Source organism: Dermacentor albipictus, chromosome 8, assembly GCF_038994185.2.
Source record: "Dermacentor albipictus isolate Rhodes 1998 colony chromosome 8, USDA_Dalb.pri_finalv2, whole genome shotgun sequence".
Lineage (NCBI taxonomy): Eukaryota > Metazoa > Arthropoda > Arachnida > Ixodida > Ixodidae > Dermacentor > Dermacentor albipictus.
This window is the reverse complement of record NC_091828.1, coordinates 108,891,491-108,916,543: the sequence shown is the minus strand read 5'-3', so window position 1 is coordinate 108,916,543 and position 25,053 is coordinate 108,891,491.

Below are 25,053 nucleotides of genomic sequence, written 5' to 3'. Positions count from 1 at the left end.
GGGAACGGGAAAGGGGGAAACAAAGATAACAGGGAGAGAGCGGAGGGAAGGAAGGAAGGAAATTGCAGTGAGTTCGCTGACGTGTGTGGCCTGACAGAAATTGCAATTAGAGTCACAAATGGTCGCACAAGCCCGTCATCCTTAAGAAGCACAAAAGTGCCTTCACCGCTTTTTGGGCCGACGGGCGATGGGGGCGGTGTTCCACCAGCACCTGCACAGAAAGCGGCCGATTGTCCAGTTTTTGAAAAGCTTTCGCAAGTTCTTGTCTCTCAGGGGTGTATCGCGGACAGTGGCACAGCAGGTGGTCGATGTTTTCTTCCGTGCCACAGACCTCGCATGCTCCACTGTCAGTCACTCCAATCAATGTAGAGTATGCCTTTGTGAACGCAACTCCTAACCAAAGGCGACAGAGAAGCGTAGCTTCACGTCGAGGAAGTCCGAGTGGAGGCCGGAGTTGCAGGGAGGGGTTTAGGTGATGCAGTCGTGTAAGTCGTAAGTTTGGCGAGTTCCACTCGGTCAGTGTGAGACTGCGTGCCAAGTGTCGAAGCTGCCTAGCGGCGTCTGTCCTCGAAAGCGGAATCGGAACGCTCTGCTCTTCATGATGTGCTGTACGAGCAGCGTTATCGGCGGAATCATTGCCACTGATTCCACAATGGCCAGGTACCCATTGAAAAATGACCTCGTGACCTTTTTGTTGGACATCATGGTAAAGTTTCGCGATTGCGTACGTCAGTTGGTCATGGCATCCGTGTCGAAGAACTGACTGCGTGCACTGTAATGCCGGTTTGGAATCACAGAACACAGCCCATTTTCTAGCTCTTTCAGATTCAATGAATTCCAGTGCTCGACGCAGGGCCGTTAGTTCTGCTGCCGTTGAGGTCGTGACATGCGATGTCTTGAAGCGCAGTGTCATTCCTCGCGTTGGTACCACCACGGCACCACTGGAACTGCACGACGCGGACACCTAGGAAGTACAAAAGCTGGGACTGCGCTCAAAGTGATCGGCGGCATGGTACTTTATTAGACAGTTTTAGTACTGCGCCATGACGATGCGTACGTAGCACGCAAGCGCGTTGCGAAACGTAGCACCGTTATTTTTTGTGCATAGTTCTCGCCCTTGACCACAGCTCTCGAGATGCTCTTGGCCAACCTGGGCTGCAATGTCCGACCCGTTAGCGATACTCGCGATTGCTACCTACCAGCATTGCGGAACGTAGGACTGCGTGTCAGGTGAGGGCTTCTAGTACTGCGAAATGCCTACGTACGTAATCGGGCGAGCGTTGTTAGACAAGGGCGCGTCGGAACGCGTTGGCCGCTTCCGCCAGTAGGTCGAACCATCGGTCTAACTATAGACGCTGTTGATCTCGCGAACGCGATGTAACGTGTGGGCGCGTTCACGCAACGTTGAACTGTATTTAGGCCTTTGAGCGACTGTACTTTTAATACGGATGCACTACACGAATCACATCGAGAAAAATAAAAACCGAGCTCTCGCTTTCTGAGGCTGGCACGCTCATTTACGACGAACTGTGCCAAGAGGAGGTCGAGCCCTTCGCGCGAACAGCGTACACTGCACACTTCCTCAAAAGCAAAGTTCATATTTCTTCTTCTTTTTTTTTTGCTATGGATTCCCACCGTGCGGGATCCGGGAATGGCTTCGGCGCGTTCACTTCACTCAAGAAAACCAAATCGTGGACCATTCTAAAGTACAACCTTCTGTTGGTCGCCTTCGACGCCGCCATTTTGCGAAACTCTCTTGTCTCGCGCTCTCACGAACAGTCGAGAACCGCGAAAGCGGCACGCAAGGCTCCCTATGCATACGCACGCAAGAATCGGATGCGCGCGTATACGCAACGGCGGCATACGCATGACGCACCGTTCGTGTTGCGTTCTGCGCATGCGTACTTTGCTGGACGTAGCGATCTTGCGTGCGCCACGCCGTTATGTGCGCAACGCGCGCAGTGCTAAAACTGTCGATTGCTCCGCGCCGCAGTGCGCTACGTACACTCGCCCACAAAATATTGCGGGACGCGCGAGCGCGTGGCGGAACGACCCTCCTCCCCTTCTAGCGGGGACCCCTGGTGTCGAGACCGACGCCTGAACGCATGCGCGTCCCTCCGAGACGGCAAGCGTGCATGTTTCCGTGCTTCTTCCTTGCGCGCCGGCGATATCCGAATGCAGCCGCGAGGTGCCCCTCTTGCGTTTGGCGCTGTGTTCGATCTCGATCTTCTTTGTCAACCTCCAAGTTTCGGCCCCATATGTTAGCAGCGGTAGAATGCAGTAATTGTACGCCTTTCTTTTCAATGATAGCGGTAAGCTCCCAGTCAGGGTCTTGATATGCCTGCCACCGCATACAGTCCGGGTGAATATATCTGAACCACATTAATGGTTTCTACCGGCAGTACAAAACAAAAATCAAAAAGAAAACAGTTTCTATGAAAGCTTTCTTGAAAGATTTGCTGATGGCGGAATAAAATGCACCTCTAGGACTACATGCAGAGCCAACATGGAGCATTGTAGACCTTGGGAAAAATTCAATCTTGCAAAAATACAATGCCATGCACGCCAGATCCCAGATGCGTTTCGGTGATTGCGGGATGCGCCTTTCGTTATCGCGTTCCTCCACCGACCAAAGTGTGACCGATATCTGGTGGTTCATGCGCTTCGCGTCGCGCAATACAGACAGATAAGTAGTCAATGAGTTGATAAGGTTGATAACGGTCGGTTGAAGTCCGATAAGGTTGATAAGGGCAGATAAGAGTCTGATTACGTACGATAAGGTTGATAAGAACACATATACGTTGACAGAGATCGAATCAACTGCGATAAGGTTCATAACGGCCGATAAGAGTTGATAAGGGTCAGATCGAGTCCGAGCCTCATCGAGTCCCCCTTACCCAATGCCCATTCTTCGGGCCTGTAAGGTATACTGAACAAATAAATTATTGATAAGGGTCGGATTGAGTCCGATAAGCTTGATAACGACCGATAAAGATTGATAAGGGCTAACTGGGCGGATCAGCTTTGATAAGATTGATAATGACACCGCGCTGCATGGAAAACAGCAAATCACACAATGCTTACGCATATTAAGACTATTGAGGTGGAGTTTCTGAATAAGTTTTTTTTTCGACCCACCAGATGTTTGTAGACTGGGGAAAAGCTTAGTACACGACAAACCAAAACATATTGTACCACGAAGCGGGACGAGAAACGATGTTTCCAAAGCGCAAAAACGAAACACCCCTTTACCGACCATTTAAAAGTTGAGCTCAGTTGTAAAACTTTGCCACAGCGACTAAAAGAGTAGCGCCTAAATAATCGCTCTCGCCAACTTCGGTGTCACTAAGCGCAAATACAGCTTTAGGGTCCCTTTAATTGCGTGCGGGCCGAAGAACCTTGTTTTGTACACTCTGCAAACAATGAGGACAGAGTGGGCTTAACTAAACTCTAGGCCCGCTAAAGAACGAACGATGCGCAGGGACTTCGCACTGCCTAGCTTAACGTCACTTCGAACAGTAACCAACTAGGTAATAAATAAAATAAAAGCAAAGTTGAGTGCAGTATCGATTTTCTTCGCAGAGTTCCATTCGAAAGCCACAAAAGGACGTGCCTCTGGAAACTCGGTCGCTGCAGGCAGGGGGAGGGAGGAGGGGGTTGGTATCACAGTAGGTACAAGAATGAGGACAAATGGCTTGAAAATAGTTTGCGTTGGTCAAGTAGGCATGGCGCCACGCTTTTGTTGTGGGAATAAATTTAATGAGCGCCACCTACACTGAATAGGTCTCGCGAAACGCGCACTTGCGATACAGAAACAAGAACTGCAATGAGTATTGCAGTCAAATAGGAGTCCCTTAGCGGAGTTGTCCTGCTCTCAGCTGCAGAAAGCAGTTTAATGTGGTCCCTCCAAAAGTCTTTTTTTTTTCTGATCACCAGTCCTGGCGGCGTCAGCTTCCACTCGGTCAAGCTTGCAGAGCCAGCCTTGTCCCTCGGACCACAGGTAACTAAAAGTGTGCCGACAGGTCAGAGTGATTCCACCCTGACGAATTTTATGTTTGGTTGGGCGAATTAGATTACAGACATGTTTTGTTGATTTCAGGTGTATAGAACTGCGTTTCGTTGCATTACTGAACTTTTTAAAAATTACGGGCCTGGACTGCAGACTTTGAGCATGCCAAATTGCTTGCCATATGTTCTAAATCTTCCTTCTATCGTCATCGTCACCCATCATGCACCTCTTTCTTCCCTCTTTCTTTCCCACTTCCCCTTCCCCCAATGCCGAGTAGCTGGCTAGAGGAATATACCTCAGGCCAACCTCTCGGTATTTCGTGTCATTAAACTTCTTTCTCTCTCTCTGGTGTTTTCTTCCTGTGAAGAACTTCGTGTTCCTTCAATATTGCCCTGCAGACAGACAGACAGACAGACAAAGAACTTTAATAACAAGGTCCTGAGAAGCTTTGCCCTAGGGCAGAGCTGCGGGCCGCTCCCACGTGGGGACGGGTAGGCCGAGCCTAACCGCCGCATCGTGGGCTCTCTGGACAGCCCAGGTTTGACGTGAAAGGTCTGAGCTCTGGATGGCAGAGCTCCATTCTTCTTCTGTGATGCGATTGGGTCCCTGTAACGAGGGGCATCGTCAGAGCATGTGTGCGAGATTGCTAACAGCCCCACAGTCGGGGCAAGTAGAGCTAAAAACCTCTGGAGTGATCGTGTGGAAAAGGGCCAGGTTTGGATAGCACTTAGTTTGAAGCATGCGTAAAGTGGACGCCAGAGGTCTAGCCAGTTTGCTGTGAGGGGAAGGATAAGTCCTCCTACCCAGGTGATAGTGCGTAGTAATTTCGCTGAAAGTAGTGAGAGTGTCCCGAAACTCGAGGACCCCGGAGTCTGAGCTCGATCCTGCTCCCGCGCGGTGGGTTAGTGCGCGCGCTTGGGAGTGGGCAATGTCATTAAGATTGGGAAACGAGTCAAGCTGGGGTTCGAGGTGAGCCGGAAACCACGTGATGGTGTGCGGAGAGATGATCTTGTTCTTGAGAATCTTGTGAGCCTCCTCAGCGATGGATCCTGAAACGAAAGCCCTGACCGCCGATCTCGAATCAGTGAAGATTTGTGATCTTCTGTTGTCTAAGAGTGCTATAGCAACTGCGACCTGCTCCGCTCTGGTTGGTGTTGAGCACTTCAGGGAAGCCGCATTCACTATCTGTCCGTTGTGGTCAACGAGGGCAATAGCGAAGTTAGACGACTGTCCATATTGGGCGGCGTCGACAAAACATGCCGAGTAGGGATCGTCCTTGGTACGCTTGAGGAGGGCGAGGGCTCTTGCCCTGCGTCTGCCTACGTTGTGTTGAGGATTAACGTTACGAGGAAACGGTGCAACTCGTATGTTGTTTTTTTGATCTTCTGAAATTTCATATTTCCGCTCTTCCAGGAGGATAGGGTTGATCCCAAGAACCGCCAGGATCTTCTTTCCAGCCGGGGTACAGGATAGACGGGCCAGTTGGGCTGACTCCTGGGCCTCAATTATCTCGTCCAATGTGTTGTGCACTCCTAGTTGCATAAGGAGATCCGTACTCGCCCGTAACGGAATGCCTAGTACTTTTTTAATACTTTTTCTGATGAGCGTGTTTAATCGTTTCTTCTCGGAGTTATACCAGTTGTGCATGGCTGCCACATAAACTATATGACTCATGAGGAAGGCGTGGAACAACCTGAGGAGGTTGTCTTCCTTTAAGCCTCCACGCCTATTCGAGACTCTGTTGATAAGTCTGATCATGTTCTCAGTCTTGGCTGTGAGCTTGTTGAGTGTCGTATTGTTACTGCCATTGGATTCGATGAACATGCCAAGTACCCGAATGGTGTCTACTCTGGGGATGGTACAGCCGCTTTTAGTGTGGAGCTTGATGTTTATTTCTGACAATGGTTTCCAGCCTCTAGGTTTGGGACCTCTCCTGACTGGCCTGTAGAGGAGGAGCTCAGACTTGCTCGGGGAGCATCTAAGCCCCGTATTTTCCAGGTACATCTCTGTTTGATCTACGGCCTCCTGTAAGCCTGATTCAACAGCTCCTTCGCTTCCTCCGGTGCACCAGATTGTGATATCATCAGCGTAGAGCGTATGATTGATCCCTTCTATGTTGGAGAGCCTTTCCGATAGTTTCTTCATGGCGATGTTAAAAAGCAGTGGTATTGCCCTGCAGAATCGATAAAACACGAGAAGGGCTACGTGACTGATTGATTGAAGCGGCTGTGGCCTAAACAGACGTTTATAGTGCTGCAAGTGCCGCTGTGCTATGTGGTGGTGGTATGCGGTGACAGTACTTGACTGGGAGTGTATGTCTATGCTCCTTTCTTTCTTTATGTCTACTTTGCCATCACTTTACCTCCCCTCCCCTCTCTCCCAGCGTAGGGTAGCAAACCGGATCTACCCATCTGGTTAACCTATCGGCCTGTCCCTCTTCTTCCGCTCTTTCTCTCTCTGCACAGTGCAAGGATGAAAACATTTTTCTTTCCCTTCGCAAAAGCAGACATATAATTTTTGCATTCTTTTAATTCAAAATTAATAATCCGGCGTTAATTGAGAGTGCAGTGTCGATCACGAAATCAGCCAATAGCGTTGGTGCTTAAGCCGTTTTCGATGACGCTGACGACATTGCGGTTGCGAGTGCAAGCGTTTGCTTGCTGCGTTTGACCGGAGACTTGTAAATTCCAAACTACATGCAGTGCAGTGATATTTGACTCGCATGTCTACGGCAGCCTTTACGACAGACGGGGAACGTTTTCTTGCTGTGTTCAAAAAATGTTTCAGGGCCCGCTGAACTTGCCCCTGAATCGAAGTTCACCGAAGGCGTTCCATAGTAACCCTGTTACAATAGGGCGCCGCGGCAGGAATTTGAACCCTGGACTTCTTACTTAGCAGAGCCTCCGACATATATAGTTACTGAGTCAGCATAGTGTATTTACTTCGCTCTGTTGGCTGCAGTATATGACAAATCTATACGTAAAATAATATTTATTTGGGGAAATTATAATGTCGAATTCACGACGGGTCACTAGTGCAAAAACCGTGCGAGGAATTATCGGAAGCAAATGTGCAATGCCAGACTCTTCTACGAATACCGAGTTAAGGCTTTCGTATATATATATGAGATATTTTTAATACTGTCTTCTTGCGTGTGATGCAGTGGCTTCGTTGTACATTAGATCAATGTCACTGTCCACAATGTTGGTTTGGGTGCTTTCTCATGCACCAAAGTATCCTCGTTATCATGTTAATTAAAAAAAGGCTGCCGATGCTTGTCTCTCTCTTTTTAATTTGCGTTTGCACCAAGCATCACTGCTTTCAACTTTTCATTCCTTCAGCACATGTATGTGTGTACGATTCAAACAAAGACAGTGTCTGTATCTACGGCCTCCCTAAAGCTCAAAATGATATGTACCGCTTCTCCGTTAGCTGGTTGCAAAGTGTTCGGTACATTAGGCTATCGAGGTGAACTTAAAAGTGTTTCACTCTTCTTGCGTAACTGAGAACGTTTGCTGTTCTCTCTGCAAGAAATGCTTCGTCATGCCGCGGATTCAAACCCACGCTCACGTTTTAAGCAGCCGATTCAACAAGTTCGCGAAAATCTGTGCCCGATCTTTCACAAACGTAACCACGCGCTTTGCATTCGACACTGAAGAACGCATTTACCTAGACTGATACAAAGGTATGCCATCCGAAACGCTCACAATACGAACGATTCACTGGATGCAAGTGTCGGTAACCTTCACTATGCGGCGCTTCTTAGGGGACTAATTACGCACTCTAATTAATCCCTTTCGGCCCGTCGGCCGACAAAGATACTCTTCGGTGAGGCGCCCAGTACTCCGAGGGGTTGATTACTGATTCGTGGCAATCCCTTTGCGTCGAGAAATTGAACAACGGCTTCCATTAGCAGCGGCAACCCAGAGGGGCGTAATTGAAAAACACTCGCTGCGTCGCTTTGTGTGTTCCTCGTTGTTTGAGGCTGTTGCAAGGCAAACACGTATACGTCTAAAAAATGGGAGCATTGTATCGCTGAACGGGTTCCTGGGTTCGCTGATGAGTTCGTCTGCTCTGTCTTAGAAAGACGAGTTTACACTGTTGCCGGCTATCTACTGCAATAGTGCAACAAAACATTGCTTTCTAAATTACAGCAACAACATTAAATGTGTACTAGCGAGGTGAAAAAGTGAGTACTTTTGCGTTCGGTCTCGTACTATCTCGCGCTTTGAATTGCAACCTACCTGCTTACGGTCGGTGAACTAAACAGGGGCTCTCCTAGATTCTGCCATTCAGTCCAAAATTTTCAAGCTTGTCGCATAGCAATAGCTATGGCAAGGTACTGCTGAAATTAAGAACCACGGAAATTTGGGTGAGTCTGTATGACTGCATGCTATAGCTGCACAGTGAGAAAAAATATTGAACACTCAAGATAAAGCACACTCGAAATGACTCGTGGTCCTGTGCTTTCTTTACGCCGTGTCCCCGATATTTTTTTTTTATTTTGCGCTTTACAACTATAACAGGACGTGTTTAAATGTCAAGTACATAAAAGTGAATAGAAAGGCTGCTAGCTATTGAAGGAGTCATAAGGTTGAATATTCAACTTCTCAATTTTTTTCCTCACATGATGCTCCGAGACCTCGGAAACCTAGGCAAACATACTGACAATCTCAAATCACTGTAATAGCTTTTGTATACCAACCAATCTCACTTTCGTTCCTCAGGAAGAGTATGTGTCATGACATGGCATCTCAGAATGCGGTAACGAGGGAGGTGAACCTCGAGAAGTTTTTGACGCTCGCTCAGTTTTCCTCTGTATACTCTGCTAAGCTGCCACGCCTGGTGCGTAATCACTAAAGCAGCGTAGCAAACCATGGGCCAAGCCGGGGGGGAGTCTCAAAACGCCACGACGTTCTTCTCCAACGGGATCACCGTCACAACGCCGACAACTCAAAAAACAAATTGAAATTATGGTATTTATCGCGATCCGATTATGAGGCACACCATGTATAGTGCACGAATCCAGATTAACTTGAATTTCCTTGGAATTCTTTACCGTGCTCCTAAATCTGAGTACGCGAGCGTTCTTTGGATTTCGCCCTCATCCAAATACGGGCTGCCGAAGGGGGATCGAACCGTCGACCTGGGGCTAAGCAGGTCACGGTTTGGATCACGGCGGCGGCAGAACATCTGCCAGCATTGTTGCAGCCGGATTCTGCTTGGCAAGCAAAGAGTATGCCTTTTCTATCGATAATTATAATCAATATGTCCCCCATGTAAACAGACGTGTGCATACAATTGCGCGGGGAACACGTATTCATGTTAGTCTATGTGAGAAGCAGCTTGCACAACTTATAGGCATCAAATTTTCTCAAAGTCGTGTGCTTAAAGAAAACAAAGGTAGAGGTGGATTACTGAAATAATAACTTCAGATTCAATGCTTCGTTCAACAGTAGCTTTCAATGGTGGGTCAGGAAACCACCAGTAGTGCCGTCGACGTCGATCACCACGCGCTGTTCTCACTGGAGTTAATCATTTTAATTGAATTCAAAATAGTTGAAAATACCACGATTAAATTTACGATAGGCCACGTACGTCACATATCTGAGAAGGCATCGACGGGACAACCGTGTCTTGAAGCTTCTTGCGCGTCCACTCCTGACCGTATTTGTACAACTGGCTCCAAACCGCTATCGATTCTCCTTGCGCAAGTTCTCGGCATAACGGAAACGCAAGACGGGGCAGCCGCGCATCTAGAAATGTTCCGTATCTTCCTAGACAGAATAAGCGGAGAAGGTGCACTTTTCGATACGACTTTCACCTTCTGTAACCGTTGGTGTGAGAATTCGCTTGCATCTAGCACGTAATTGTGCTTGTGCTAATTGTACTCTTCCGTCGCTTACGCAAAGAAATGTTGTCGGCTAGTGAAACTGCTTACCGCTTTCACCGACAACGCGTGCTGACTGAAAAATGGTGCCGGCTAGTTACCGTAGTTAGGAGGAGCTTAACAAGCTACGGCCTGGAAGCAGTTGGTGTCGCAAACACCTTGTTTCCAGGAACACAGCGTGCTGATTACCAAAGTTCATATAGAGATTCTCATCTACATGCGTGCAGTGGGTACATAGCCAGGTTGCTGTTTCTCATACTCTAAGTTTTTGCGTGAGATGCAGAAAACACAAATGGAAGTTACTTCGCAGGGGATAATGTTTATAGGGCATTCTTCTTATTGGTTATTCGGCTTGTTATATTTTTACCTCACCATCTATTCATCAATAAGCGGAAGCCAATAAAATTTTTTCTTCCTTCTTTCTGACCTTGTTGGATTTCTGACTCTTTTCTTCTTTTGCCTTTCAACGGAAATGTTGAATATACCATTCAGATACTTCATCTGCTTTCTGTATATTTCTTACGGAATCTTTATATCTCCCATACGCATTTCGCGTAATTTTCTCAACAATCCAGCGGAAAACATGAACTTATTGGAGCCCATACTGAACGTTTCAGCATGGGTTTATCTTGGTTCTTAGTGGGACTTTCTTCAAAGTGGTTAGGCAGTGACAATAAGGACACGTCAAGCGCGCAATTACATCGGGCAAAAAGGAAGATACTTTATTTGCTTGATAATTGCTTCCACAACATGCCATGAAACATAAAAACATGATGTAAAAGATCGTTCATATTCGGAAGAATATTCTTGTAGCAATTAAGACAGTAAAAAGCACCGTTTATGCTGCGCTTCCCCTCATTTTTTTTTGCTTTTTCATAAAACGGCTATTCACGCTTAAATGAAGTTCACGGATGAAGTCCCTAATTGGTCCTTTTCTTCTTACAACTAATTCTGTCCCGGCCACCAACAGTTGTACGCTCATTTTGTTATTCTCGTGCGTTAGCAGTTGTACGTGAACTTTCATTCTTTGCAGGAAATTTTACGATCATTCCACTAATCAATACAAGAAAACATAAAAGGGCATCGTTCATATGTTTTAATGTGGTGCTGCAATCTCAAAGCTTCTTGTTCGTAAGTCCACTTTCGCATCGGGAGGGCTACCCTCCCTGCCTCTCCTTCCTCCCTTCTCTCGCTCTCTCTGGTCCTTCCTCCCTTCTCTCGCTCTCTCTGGTCGGTAGCCTTTGTCAACGGTATGTCAAGCTTTAGGAATGCTGGAATTTGCTCTTACAAACGAGAACAAAATGTTCTTGAGGACGCGGGTGTTGGTGGTGTAATAACACCAGAAGACTTCTGCATTGTAACAGCGATTTATCATTGGTGCTTATGTAGTGAGGCCAGCTTCAGTGCCTAATAAATGTAGTGGTATGTCTAATGTCATCCTAACGCCTTCCTTGTCATGTCCAAAATAAGGTCTCCACGCAGGAATTCGTCATGTCATCCTATACATCACAGTGGTGCTCCTGTGCAGACCTGTTCTCCTTTTCTTTCCATAGCAGAGGAAAGGCTAGAATGATATTTTTTTTTCATTTCTAATTCAACAAGTCATACACTTCAAACATAGTTTGAGGAGAGTGAAAAAAGCGCTCCTCCCATTCCGCTCGACCGATCTTCAAATAATTGTGCGGTAGGCCATAGCGTTGTCGCAGATCGCTTGCACAATCTTAAACTTTCTGAAACCAGGAAAAAAACAATGAGTACTGGCCGCCCGGTATTTTCGATACCTGTGACTTACCAGACCCACAAGATTGAGATGACGCTTCTGAGTAGCGTCACTATCCGGAACTATTGTTCCTTGCGGATATTGCCACTTTTGTGCGGTTCACCTTACGCTCTGTAAGCGTGCCTTCATTTTTGTACAGAATGAACTGGTCAGCATCTGCAACTGCAGCACATGGATGCAGCTTCGATACCTTAAAAAAAAAGCCGTAAACAAAGCGCAAACTAGACAAAAGCTTTGCGAGAAGTTTCAATTGGCGAAAATCGCTTGAATGCTTCGTCGATTGGCAGCGGATACTCGTGGTTTTGTTTGACATGTATTTGGCAGCCATCGCGATTAGAACTGCTTTCCTTTAATGCCATACTATTCATCATATTTACCGGGCCACGGCTGCCTCTAAAATGCAAATTATAGGATTTTTATTTTATTCCCCCAACTGGACAGGTATATCTACGTTTCGAGCTGCGGTTCATGGAGCGACACCACCTACAGGCAGACGAATACTCTCAAAACATTGTTTTCTGAGTATTGCACACCCTACCGATGTTCTCGACAAGACATCGTCTTTCGAAGGATACAAGTCTAACTAGTTTACGAAAAAACACAGAGCATTGCCACGACCTCTACTACTTTCGATTAAGGCCAGACGTACATGACGCAAGCCTTTTACGACCGGCTTCGTCTGGAACGGATCTGTCATCCACTTTGCCGGCCACTGGAGAATTTCGTTTATAAGTACAACGACACCGTAAACGTGGCCACGTGTAGCCCCTCTTTCTGATTGCCTTCGTGGAGACCCCTGCACGAACAAGTCTATACCTCGACAAGTCTCTGTCGCCACGTTTCTTTCGACAAGGCGTACTCACGATCATGCCCCAAAACGTTCCGGGACTCGCATAACCCCAGAGATTCGGGTTGGTACTATGAAGCTCTTCTTACGACATCCCTGGGAAATGGGGATCTCGAAAACCAATCCCCGTTGAAATAGGCTACGGCATCGGCTGTGCCACCGGAATCGCAAAACAAAGTCTGGTTGTTCGTTCCCAGCGACGTAACCAATCCAGTGAGCTTGATAGTTTAGACAGCAGGAGGGCTCCCATCGATTTGGCATCGCAATATGCGCGGTATACAACATCGCACTTGCATTAATTAATTAATTAAATTATTGGGTCCTACGCGCCCCCACCACGATCTTATTACGAGGCACGCCGTAGTGGGGGACTCCGGAATAATTTGGACCACCTGGAGTTCTTTAACGTGCGCCTATATCTAAGTGCGCTGGTGTTTTCATCCAGTTTCATTTGCATTTATTTATCATTACTTTGCGTCAGTTGAGAATCACAGATGACTTCCCCTATTGCTTCCGTTGGGGTCATGGTTTGTTGGCGTCTCATAATATATATATATATATATATATATATATATATTACAAGTTTGTTAAAAGTACGAAGGAAGCCTAAACTGTTAAGCAATATGTCCACCTGGCACATGATTTCTTTTTAAACTGCAGACCTTATTTCTCAACCTAATTGTGGGTATATTTCAGTTCAAGAAGTAGATTACGCACTTCTGCAACTGCAAGGGAAGTTTATTCGAGACGTGGACATCACGCGCATGACTAGTCACAGTGTTAACTAGCTCTAATTGACAATGTTTCATCATTATCTCATTAAAATCAGCTAAACCAGCTTCTGCGGTGCTTCGTGAGTTGAGGTTTTAGATTCAACGTCTAAAGTTCTTCTCTTGTGGGGTGGACACATATTCCGTTCTCTGCCTCGGTGACCTAACCATTTTATTTATTTATTTATTTATTTATTTATTTATTTATTTATTTATTTATTTATTGGACACATTGAGCCTTAGCAGGCCCCTACGGCAGTGAACAATTGATATATAGGTACAACTGTCAACAGAATATAACAAATACACATAACGAATACTTATCACACTTGGCCACTATGTTTTAGGCGACAAAGATGTCTACATGCCTCGTCAAGAAAAAAGAAGGAAAATTTGAGTTTACGTGACTCAGTGTTATATACATACAAAACTAACAGTATGGTAACGAATTTAGCGGTCTAGCAACATAGCAATTTCAAGGAAATACGCCAAAAAAAAAAGAGTTCTTCGATTTTAGTGGCGAAAGCCTCCAAGGATTCAACATTAACACAAGCACATAGCAGGCTTTTCTATTTTCTATGGTAGACGGGAAAAAAAAGAGTATTTGTACGTGTCGCAGCGCGTTACAAATGACCTGATACACTCGATATGATTTGTTCTGGACGAGTACTGGTGAGGGTGGCTCGACATAGTCGTTCTTATTACTAGCAGTCTTTTCGCGATATAACAGACACACAAATTTCAAACAGGCAACGCGACGGTGGATTTCAAGTGTTTGTATGACAGCGTGATTAGGCAGCAACGTCACATTGTCATTCCTAGAATATTTAGAACAAATGAAGCGAACCGCCTTGTTTTGCTTATCCAGAGAGAGAGAGAGAGAGAGAGAGAGAGAGAAACAGAAGGCAGGAAAGGCAGGGAGATGAAGCAGACGCACGTCCAGTTTGCTACCCTTCCCTTGGGGAAGGGTAGCAAACTGGAATGAAAAGACAGAGAGAGAGAGAGCACAGTTTCGCTCACAGTGGAAAGTTTGACCCAGTGTGCGGGTAATATTGCGTGGCTGATCACATTTCGGGATTACGAGGACGCGGTAACCTTGGAAAAAAAATCCTACCCTTATATTTTTCGTAAAGCCTCAGGTATATACGAAGCTCTGAGGAGCCATGGGAGCTCTTCCAGGGCCTGACGGGTAAATTTATTGTTAAATTGAATTCTGAGTATTACGTGCCCGAAACGCAGATCTTGTTGCGAGGCACGCCTCAGAGTTGGACACTCTGGATGAACCTTTACTGTCTGGGTTTCCTTACCACGCACCTAACATTCAGTATACCATCGTTTTGCATTTCGCCCACACTTAAACGCATCGGCCGCGACCGGGCAGAACGTACCTAGCGGCGCAAAGCCATTATTGCTACGCTACAATGGCGGGTGACGCATTCTTGTTTCAGGTCTTATGCCTCTCATATACAGTTCGCCCCTCTAAATGCTCCACGAAAGAAGTAGCAATTTGAAGGTATAGAAAAAAGTTACGCTATGAAAATGGGACAGGTTCCATTCCAATGTGGGCTGACGGTACAAAGAGGGCGGACAATCACACGACTGACAGATTCTATTGTCACGGGGAACGAAGTACTGCGCGAACGGATTTTCAAAGAAAAACAGGAAGATGTAAGCGATCCTCTTCTACGAGACAGAATTTTGTTCGGCAGGTAAATATAGAAGCACACTGCATATCAGCGAAATTGAGGGAGCCGGCGAGAAGACAATGAAAGAGGGCCCAGGTTGGACAACAAACAAAAGCTGGGAGCACGTCGCCCTCATTAAGGTTTGCTAATTCTGCCGATGGATTGCAAGTCGTGATTTGTCACACGTTCAATTAATATTTCGCTGAGCACGTACCTTGATTGTGTAGGCATTCATTGGTTCATTTGAGGAGCAAAAAATAAAGACTGGAAATGCAGTAAGAAATGCTGAAATTGGGCACCGCGTGAAGCGCGCGTGACACGACCCGAAGATTATACGGAAAATCTCACAGTGCTCTGCTTAGTACAAATCTAAGGAGCACTGAACCACAATCACCAGCACATGTGTCAACTAGAAAAAAAATGTAATGTTAATGTCTGTATAAACTGGATTGAATCCTGCGTGAGAATTTTATGCGGAAAGGAAAGTGCCTGCCTCAAAATGCTGAAATAATCAGAAAACCATATCAGCGAAGTCTGGATAGAAGCCCCCTACCTTCTGCTTTAACAATGTTAAATAGCCAATCCAAAAACCTTAAAACCTAAACCACAACATACCCTCCCATCTTTAAAAAGCGTTGTCTAATATCGCGTTCACAACAAAGCCGCTAGACACGGAGTGAGTAAGAGGAGGTAATACCGAACGGCACTGACTTGACAGTCAGCGCCTTGAGGTCTCTCCTCCTCCTGCTCAGTCCGTGCTAAGCCTGCGCTGCTACAACCGCTAAGCTTTACCTGCTCGCCGGAGTTTCCATCTGTATGGTGTGTTCTGTTCTCTGCCTGGGACAAAAACGAAATATCTCCTAAATTCGGAACTGCACACGAAGCAATGAAAATGCGCCATCACTACAAAAAGAAAGAAGGAAACGTTATCATCAAAAGATATAAAGTTGCAGTGCAAGTAAGCCTCCAGCAAAGTTTAAAAGCTATCGTTGCTGATTTCCGCTCAGTTTTGGAAGGATATCTCCGGTTTCCCAACTATGCCTTCAATTACAAATACTGGCTTTTCGCCCATAGCAGCCTCGTTGTTTCCCAACGCTCTCCTTCAAGAGTCTAAGCGAGGGCGCAGCAAGAACGGTGACGAATCCACATGAAATAAACATCAGCGAGAAGTTGTGCGTTATAGTAGCAATGTCTCTAATAATCCTATGATGGTAGCGAGTATAGTCACAACGTTCCCGCGGTATATTTTCCGTCTCCTTAGTGGCGCATTACTGCGACCCTGCAGTTGTAGCAGGCAATACAGTACGAGGTTGCCAAAACAAGCCTGGCTACCGCGTCGTCAAACGTCCTTGCCTGTTTTGCTGTTCAGACTTAGAAGCCCCCCCACACACACGACCGATTTTCCATCGTCATCTGCTTACCCCTCCCATTCCACCAATGCGCATACCTTGATGGCCCTATTCCCCTAAATAGGCGGAAAGCGAGAACCTTTTTCAATGAAGATGTCATTCATTCATTGTTACTCAGTGGGGGCATAGGCTGTCACCGGGGCGTGGACATCGACAATTCCTACTGCGAAATTGAACTGCAGAATCGACGCAACCATATGGGGAGGTGACCTGGAGGCTAGTAAAGAAGGTGTTAGGAACTCGGGAACGAGTGATGGAACTAAGGTTTGTAGGCGTAAGCTTAAAATTAAAATGAAGCAGATCCCGCGCACTGTGAAAATCGAGGCTATGCGAAACATTATGCTGCTAGCTGGCTACCCGGCGTCGCTTGGAATTGCGCGCAACGACGCCAAGTGGACCAACGGGTTTGTCTGCGGACGAACAGCTATGCGCCTGAAGCGAGCGTGCGTGTGACGACAGCTCCGAGACGAAGTTGACGGCGAACTTGGGACACTGACGCAATGATTTCTACTCCGGCCGTTCGAAAGTAGAACAAACATTTGTGCAAATTCGTTAAGCTTCATCCTAAGAACAACGCAAAAAAACACGGACAGGTAAGAAGACGACAGGACGGGCGCGACACGACAACGCCCGTCCTGTCGTCTTCTTACCTGTCCTTGTATTTTTTTTTTTTGCGCTGTTCTTAGGATCATTCGACCCGAGCTTACCTGATGGCGTAAACTTTCGCCAGCTTACAAGATGGCGATGGTTTGATTCTGTGCAGGTACTGGACGAGCGTAAGTGAGATAAGCGTGGATTGTGATGTCATCAGCGTTGCGTGTTACACAGTCGTACATGGCTATGTCATGGAGTCTGTGTTGAAAGGATGGTGGAATGTGTACTCTGGTGAAGATATTCTAAAACATGGTTACCTTCGGGTGATCATAAAGACGATGGATACCAGATCATGGCGATTCTACGTATCTAGGCAAAGAAATGCTTTGCATTTGAAAGCGATATTGTCCCAATGGTTATAGAGAATTGTACTGCTATGTTAAAGAAGGGAAGGGTTCGATTCCTTTGTCAGTCATGTATATCGTTTTATTACTGATGTCAGAAGTGAGGGGAAACAGGAAAGACCTTCTAACATACCGACCTACCTACTTACACCAAGATAGCACAAAATGCCGGAATGAGGCAAAGGATGCTTCGCGTCAAAAAGGAGAACGATATTGGTGTAGATTATAGATGAAATGAGGCTAGTTGTAGCTGACATGAAGACAACGAAATGAAATGGCATAGATCTTAGTGTTTGGAGTAGATAATCGACGTCTCAATATAGCTACAAACAAAGTTTCGAGAGAAAGGAGCCGCATTAGAGGAATAAAGAGAAATGGATGATGTGTCAAGGCGCAATGTTACGCGTGACAAAAATAGTTGGCGATTACTGGGAGAGGTATTTGACGTGCAACGGCCACAAAATAGGTTAATTATGATGATGATCATGATGATTCGGTCCAGATTCTACAGCTTAGCCTAATATCATTTTTCATAATCCCTGGAAGTCATACACCGGTTCACAAAGTAGGAAAATTGGATAAAAGTATGGGCCCGCGGTAAAAAAAGGAAGGTGGGGAGGATTAGATCCACACACACGAGTGCTGAACCTGATAACACGAGGAAAGCAATTGCGCTAACCAAAAGACCCCAAGGACAAAGGTTACACGAGAATATCAAACCACATAGCGATGGTGCTGCGTTATCGAAGGTGAAGAAGAGCCGTAAGTCAGATGAACGAATAGAGGAAATAAATGACTCAGCAGAAAACGATACAAGACAGAGCCGGAGTCATTGCTGAGAGCACATGATAGGAGGACAGCAACCGAGGGAAAGCAGAATTATTGATGATACGCTGGCCTTACTTACTGTATGAAATATGATGTCCGTGTTGGGAAGCATGGTTGTTTGAAGAGTAAGCATCGTTTGGTGAACCGTATTGTCAAGGGCCGAGGGAAGGGAGTAGGGAGTAGGCAATGAGGGCAACATTAAGCTGAGCGATTTCAAGGATGTGGTGGCTTATTCGAGGCAATCAGATGTGATTCCCGGCAGCTGACAGACGACGATCAAACTGAGCGAGGACGTTTCCAACCCTTCTTCCATTCACTTATCCTTACCGTGCCGGAGTACGGATTGCATTAGCGCAGAGAAGCCGAGAAAAAACGAACCCGAAGAAAAAAGAAAAAAGAAACCGAAGCAGGAGCATGGAAGCCTTCTTTCTTTCTTTTTTATGCTGTCTTTCTTGGCGGTCTAGCGTGCTCTCAGACAATGGGAGGTGTGCAAGGAATTGCCCTGGCGTAAAACGGCAATCAAGGCGGCGCTAGCTTAGCAGCTCTTGGTTGTTCAGATGTTGGAAGGAGTTTAGTAGTCATAATTTACTTGGAAGGCGGTGGTCTAACACAGAAATTCCCGCGGGCACACTCGTCCCAGCGCCGCTTCTTTCCTCTGCCGCATGAAATCTGTTAAACTCAATTCAATGCGAGGGGTAAATTCGACTTGATCAACGGAATTCAGACAGCAGGCGGGATGAATGGAGCGGTGATGAGTATACCCACAGGTACGGCAAGGCCTAGTGCCAGCAAAAAGAATGCAGTGCATTATGTTTGGCTGTAGTAGTGCAGCATTTAAACATGACAGGAGACGCCGCCTCTGTGATAATGCACAATCAGACGCCGATGACGTTTGATGCCATACTTATTGTTGACAAAACTTTGTCAAGTGACAAGTTCGAATGCGGGTGGGCATACGATGAAGAGAATATTAGAGAAAATAAAAGCAGCACTTAGGCAAATCGTTAGATAATGAAGACAGAATAAATTGCGAGTGTCTAGCTGGTGAATACGTCAATGCAACCTCATTTGACGAGATACCGAAGAGGTGACAAACATAAGATACCTAAGGAATGCAGAAGGGGGTTTCCTGCGTAGGACTTAAGGGAAAATGGGGACTGCATTAAGAGCTCCTTGAATGACCGTTTCTGCATACGTGATATATCTCCTCATTCCCATCTGTTCATGTCTCCTGTAATAAACTGTTACTTTTTTGCTCAGTTGCGCTAATGCACACGTGCTCTATGCATTGTAATTTACAATTAGGTCGTGTCTATTTGGGACATTACTGTAGCTGAAACGTCAGCGCTTGTTTTTCACGGGATTTTATAGATAATTTTGCTATAGATTATGATGTTCCATACTTCACCGCTTTTATCATTGACGCTGCTGAAAAGTACATTCCTCAAACAAGAGGCAGTTCATCCAAAAGACGGGTCCCCTGGTGGAATAACGATTGTAGAGAGGCGTGGAAGAGACAAAATAAAGCTTGGAGCAAACTACGTGAATGTCCTACAGCAGAAAATCTAATAGAATTTAAACAGGTTAAATCACAGGGAAGAAGGACGCGACGATCGACTGGCAAAGAGGGCAAGCTGGCAGAGGTTTCTCTCTGGTATAAATTCGTATACTCAAGAATCCAAAGTATGGGATCGGCTGAAAAGGCTTAAGGGGCAAGAAATTCATCCGTTGCCCCTAGTAAACGGTGAAGCAAACCCCTTGGAAGACCAAGCAAACACCTTTGGCAAACACGTCCAGCACGTTTCCACTTCTAACCATTACTCCAAGGCATTTCTAAAACACAAACAAGTAGCAGAACGCAAGGCTATCGACCGCAAGTGCAGACAGAACGAACCTTCCATCGCACCTTTTAACATCGCCGTGTTGAGAGCCTCCTTGACAGCATGTCAGAGCTCCGCACCTGGACCGGATAGGATCATGTACGACAGGATTAAACACCTCCCCAGTGATACTCAAATTACTCTGCTGGCACTTTTTAACGCTATACTGGCTGCGGGATGCCTCCCTACCGCATGGAAAGAAGCCCTGGTCGTTCCGATTCTTAAACAGGGCAAAGATCCCACGTTGGTAACAAGTTACCGCCCAGTTGCACTTACAAGTTGTATATGCAAACTTTTTGAAAAAATGATAAAGCTTCTACTTTTACACTTCCTTGAATTACATAAATTTCTTGGTCCATATCAGTGTGGCTTTAGAGTAGGACGATCTACAACCGACCATCTAGTGCGCATGCAAGCAAACATTCGCGACGCCTTCGTGTATAAACAGTCTTTCTTATCCGTATTTCTCGACATGGAAAAGGCGTACGATACAACTTGGCGCTACGGTATCCTGCGTGACCTATCGACGCTGGGCATCCGCGGCACTATGTTAAACATTTGAGAAGGCTACCTGCACAACCGTACATTCCGAGTGAAAATAGGTGATGCGCTGTCGCGTGCATTCATACAGGAAACTAGGGTACCCCAGGGAGGCGCACTGAGCTGCACGCTCATTGTAGTTAAAATGAACACGCTTCGTAAAACATTACCCCCATCTATTTTTCATTCCGTCTACGTAGACGACATACAGGTAGGTTTCAAATCCTGTAACCAAACAGTTTGTGAGAGGCAGGTAGAACAGTGCTTGAACAATGTCTCCAAGTGGGCAGACGAAAATGGGTTCAAAGTGAACCCCAACAAGAGTTCTTGCGTTGTTTTCACCAGGAAAAAAGGGCTTGCTGCAGATCCCACTGTTGAAATATATGGGCAACGAATACCCGTAAACAAGGAACACAAATTCCTAGGTGTTATACTTGACTCCAGGCTTACATTCATCCCACACATAAAATATCTTGAAGCAAAATGTCTTAAAACAATGAACTTACTTAAAATCCTATCCCACACAACATGGGGTAACGACAGAAATTGTTTATTGAATTTTTACAGGATCCTAGTTCGATCACGACTGGACTATGGTGCCGTGGTTTATCACTCTGCCGCCCCGAGCGCACTAAAAATGTTAGACCCCATCCACCACCTGGGTATCCGCCTGGCCACTGGTGCCTTTAAAACAAGCCCTGTCGAAAACCTATACGCCGAGTCAGATGAGTGGTCACTCCATTTTCAGAGAACATACATCAGCTTCACCTATTTTATTAAAGTACGCTCTAATAAGGAACGTCCGTGTTTCACGAGAGTAAGCGACTTGACGTGTGAAACGCTTTTCCGTAACAGACCCTCTATGAGACTTCCTTTGTCATTGCGTATAAGAGAACATAGTAAAGAAATGGATGTCCCGATATTCGAACATCGCCTAATGGCTCCAGCTAATCTATTACCTCCCTGGGAGTGGCAGGTGATAGAATGTGGCATATCCTTTGTAGAGGTCTCGAAGCACACTCCTGAGCTTGAAATTGCTATGAATTTCCTTGAGCTTCAATCGAAGTACTCCTGCTATGAATTTTACACAGACGCGTCCAAATCCCATGCTTGCGTATCCTACGCTGCTGTTGGTCCCTTTCTTTCTGAATCTAACGTATTGAACCCCCTAACAATTATATTCACTGCAAAAGCCTATGTAGTACTGTATGCAGTAGAACATATAAAGACACTAAACCTTGACAGAGCAATCATATTCACAGACCCGTTAGGTCTTCTAAACGCGTTCATTTCTTTGCAAGAGCATACAAATCCTGTCTTCAATGAACTCTACACACCCTTATGTAGCATCTACTTATCACATAGACTTGTAGTAACATGCAGGGTTCCTGGCCATAGAGGAATCGAGGGAAATGTGCTTCCTGACGAGATGGCCAAATCAATAGCATCGCAGTGTATTCGTTCTGCTGCAGTCCCTGCCACAGACATGAAGCCTTTCCTCAGAAACAAACTGCGAAGCCACTGGCAATGCTTGTGGGACGCAGAAACGAATAATAAGCTTCACGTAATTAAGCCTAATTTAGGTTTCGGACACCCAACAACGAAAACACGAAAAACTCACGTCCTGTTCACTAGACTAAGAATAGGACACACATGCGGCACTCATAACTTTCTCCTAACCGGTAACGAGCCTCCAACCTGTGGTAGAAGCGGCGACAGGCCTTCCGTCCTCCACGTCTTCCTGGAGCGCCGGGAAGCCGAAAGAGACAGGAGGAAACATTTTCCTTTTGCATACAGCCATCACGTTTCTCTGCATCCGGCAAAGTTTCTTGTTGCAGAACCACTTTTTAAGACCGAAGCAGTCCTCGCTTACTTAAAAGATGTTGTGCTACACGTGATAAGCCCATTACTTACGTAGTGCATCCTCTTTGAAGAGGATACCTCTACGATAGTTTTCTTTCCATAGCACATGCCTCTAGGTCCTTGGCTTTCAAGGCTCTGGTGAGGCAGAAGTGCTCTAGAAAATTTTAGCATCTGACATATTTTGTATACTGTACCATTCGGTTCCCAATGCATTTTAGTGTTCATATTACACGTCAATAATCATTGCCATAATTTGATTGCGCGTATATTTTATACAATGTACTCAAACTCCTTTAGGCCCCTTCACAGCCACTTGACGTTAAATTCACGGAAACCATCAGACCAGGACGAACTCTGTAACACTAGCATGGCGCTCTTTGGCCATTCCTGTCCCTTGCGCCATTAAACAACAAACATCAATCAATCAATCAGATCGCACAAGAGATCGTGACGTAATATCTAGCGGCGTTCAGTTGCTATGTGCGAAAGGACGCTATATGCGGTACTGCTTGCGCCACGAGAGTAGAGCGCTGTTCTAGTTAGGAAGCTTATCGGCACGCTGCCGGCTGCTGTTGGCTTAACCACACTGAGTGCATTTATAGGCTCTATAACTCGCGCAAGTCCACAAGCTGCGCGGGGAAGTGAGCGACGAAGCGCGTGTCTTTTCGTATTCAGTGTACGTGGAGCGACCAACTGCAGCGAGCTCATAAAGCAACATCTGGGACACAGTTCCAGTGAGAAAGAAAAAAATGCATCCTTAATAAAACAAACAGCGTTGGAGACGGTAACCAAATCAAAATAACACGACGGGAGAAGTCTTTGTCCGTTCATCCTCTTTTTCTTCCCACCCTTTTTTTTTTCAATTATAGGTGTGCCCGAACGCGCAAGACTTTTTCTGTGCTTTCGCTTTGAACTGAACTATTTCAACAGAGGCACACTTCTGTTGGCCCCTGGTCATGCTCAAATTCTACATGTTATTGTATTTATATTTCCATGCGACGTTATTTGCGCGTTTCTAGAGTGTATGCTATGTGTGTGCGTAGCATGTCTCTTGCACTCTATCCGATTGTGATAGGCTATTGTACCGGCAGTCTCAATTAGTACAAACGCGACTGACGTGGAATGAGATAGTATTTTGAGCTTGGCATTTTAGACAGTGAAGTGCACCACGAGATGAGGCGCATCCATTTTTCTTTTCGTTGGGCAAGTAGCTGAACTCGTGATTATCTCAAGCATTTGCTGAGATAACTGGTGCTTTGGGGCTTCTCAGGAGAGCATATACAGGGTGTCCCACATAACTTGAGCCAAACATTTAAAATATGCAATTTCCACGTAGCTGGGCAAAACCAAGGTAATGTTATTTGCCGTCGCTTGGACATATTGAGATGTTTTTTTCCATTCTGCCTAATTACATTAGTCCTAATTAATTAATTAACTTACATTGCAATTAGATGAAAAGCGTCGATGACAAAATTGTAGAGCAACTTAGAAAACTGCCGATACAGCTTTCTGTTTCTCGATGGGTGCTGCATAAAACTGTTTTTCCGAACGTGAAAGAAGCCCGCGAATGCACACAAGTGCATCGAGCGGCCGGTCGCGCGGGCTTCTTCACGCATGAAAAAACACTTTTATGTAGCACGTATTGAGCAACAGAAAGCTTCATCGGCAGTTTTTCATGTTGCTCTACAATTTTGCAATTGACACTTTTATTCTAACTACACTTGAGAAGTTGGTTAATTTGGCGGAATAAAGAAAGATAGCTCAAATATCTCCAAACAACGGCAAACAATTGGGAGGCAACGTTATAGGCTCACATTGTTATTATTTCATATTTACTCACTCCTTCAAAACATACATATCTTGAGGCATGTAAATTATTAAAAAATAAACGCCTCAGCAGACGACAGACGGAACGAAACAAAGTTACTGAGAACACTATCGAACCCTGGGGCATAGGCAGCAGGAAGGCAATTACACGAGTCACCATTTCAGCCGACAATGAAACGAAAATTCAAGAAAGGCTCAGGAAGTCTCGCCGACCTTAGCGATCGGTTACAACGAGCAGGAACTTGGCGCCGTCGCGAACGGGAAACTCAAACTACGAATCAGCGAGATTGAGGAAAAAAAAAGCTGGTGAGAATAGCGCGAACAGAGGGGTTGACTAGCAAGGAGCGCGCCGCCGAATAGGAAATATCGCACAGGTAAACGCTTCACTGGTTGCGCGGATTGTGCTGAAATTGCACACGACCTTTTCATTGCAAGACAAATTCCTTGGAATAGGTTTTCCTTGGAATTCCTTGGAATGCCGCGAGGCAGCGGAAGCTGGTATGCAGTCCTCAAATGTAGAAGGAAAGGAAGAACGAGTTAAGTAGAAACGGCTGCTGGAAGTACAGGCTGCTCACCCCAAAAACGTGCAGTACACCTTCCGTCTTCTGCCTTCTGCCTGTTGAATATTGAATGTTAACACCTCTCTCGAGTCTTCAACTTTGGTGCATGTAGAGAGATGATAAATTAGAAATCATTTTTGTACGGTGTTCGTTGACATATGAGAATA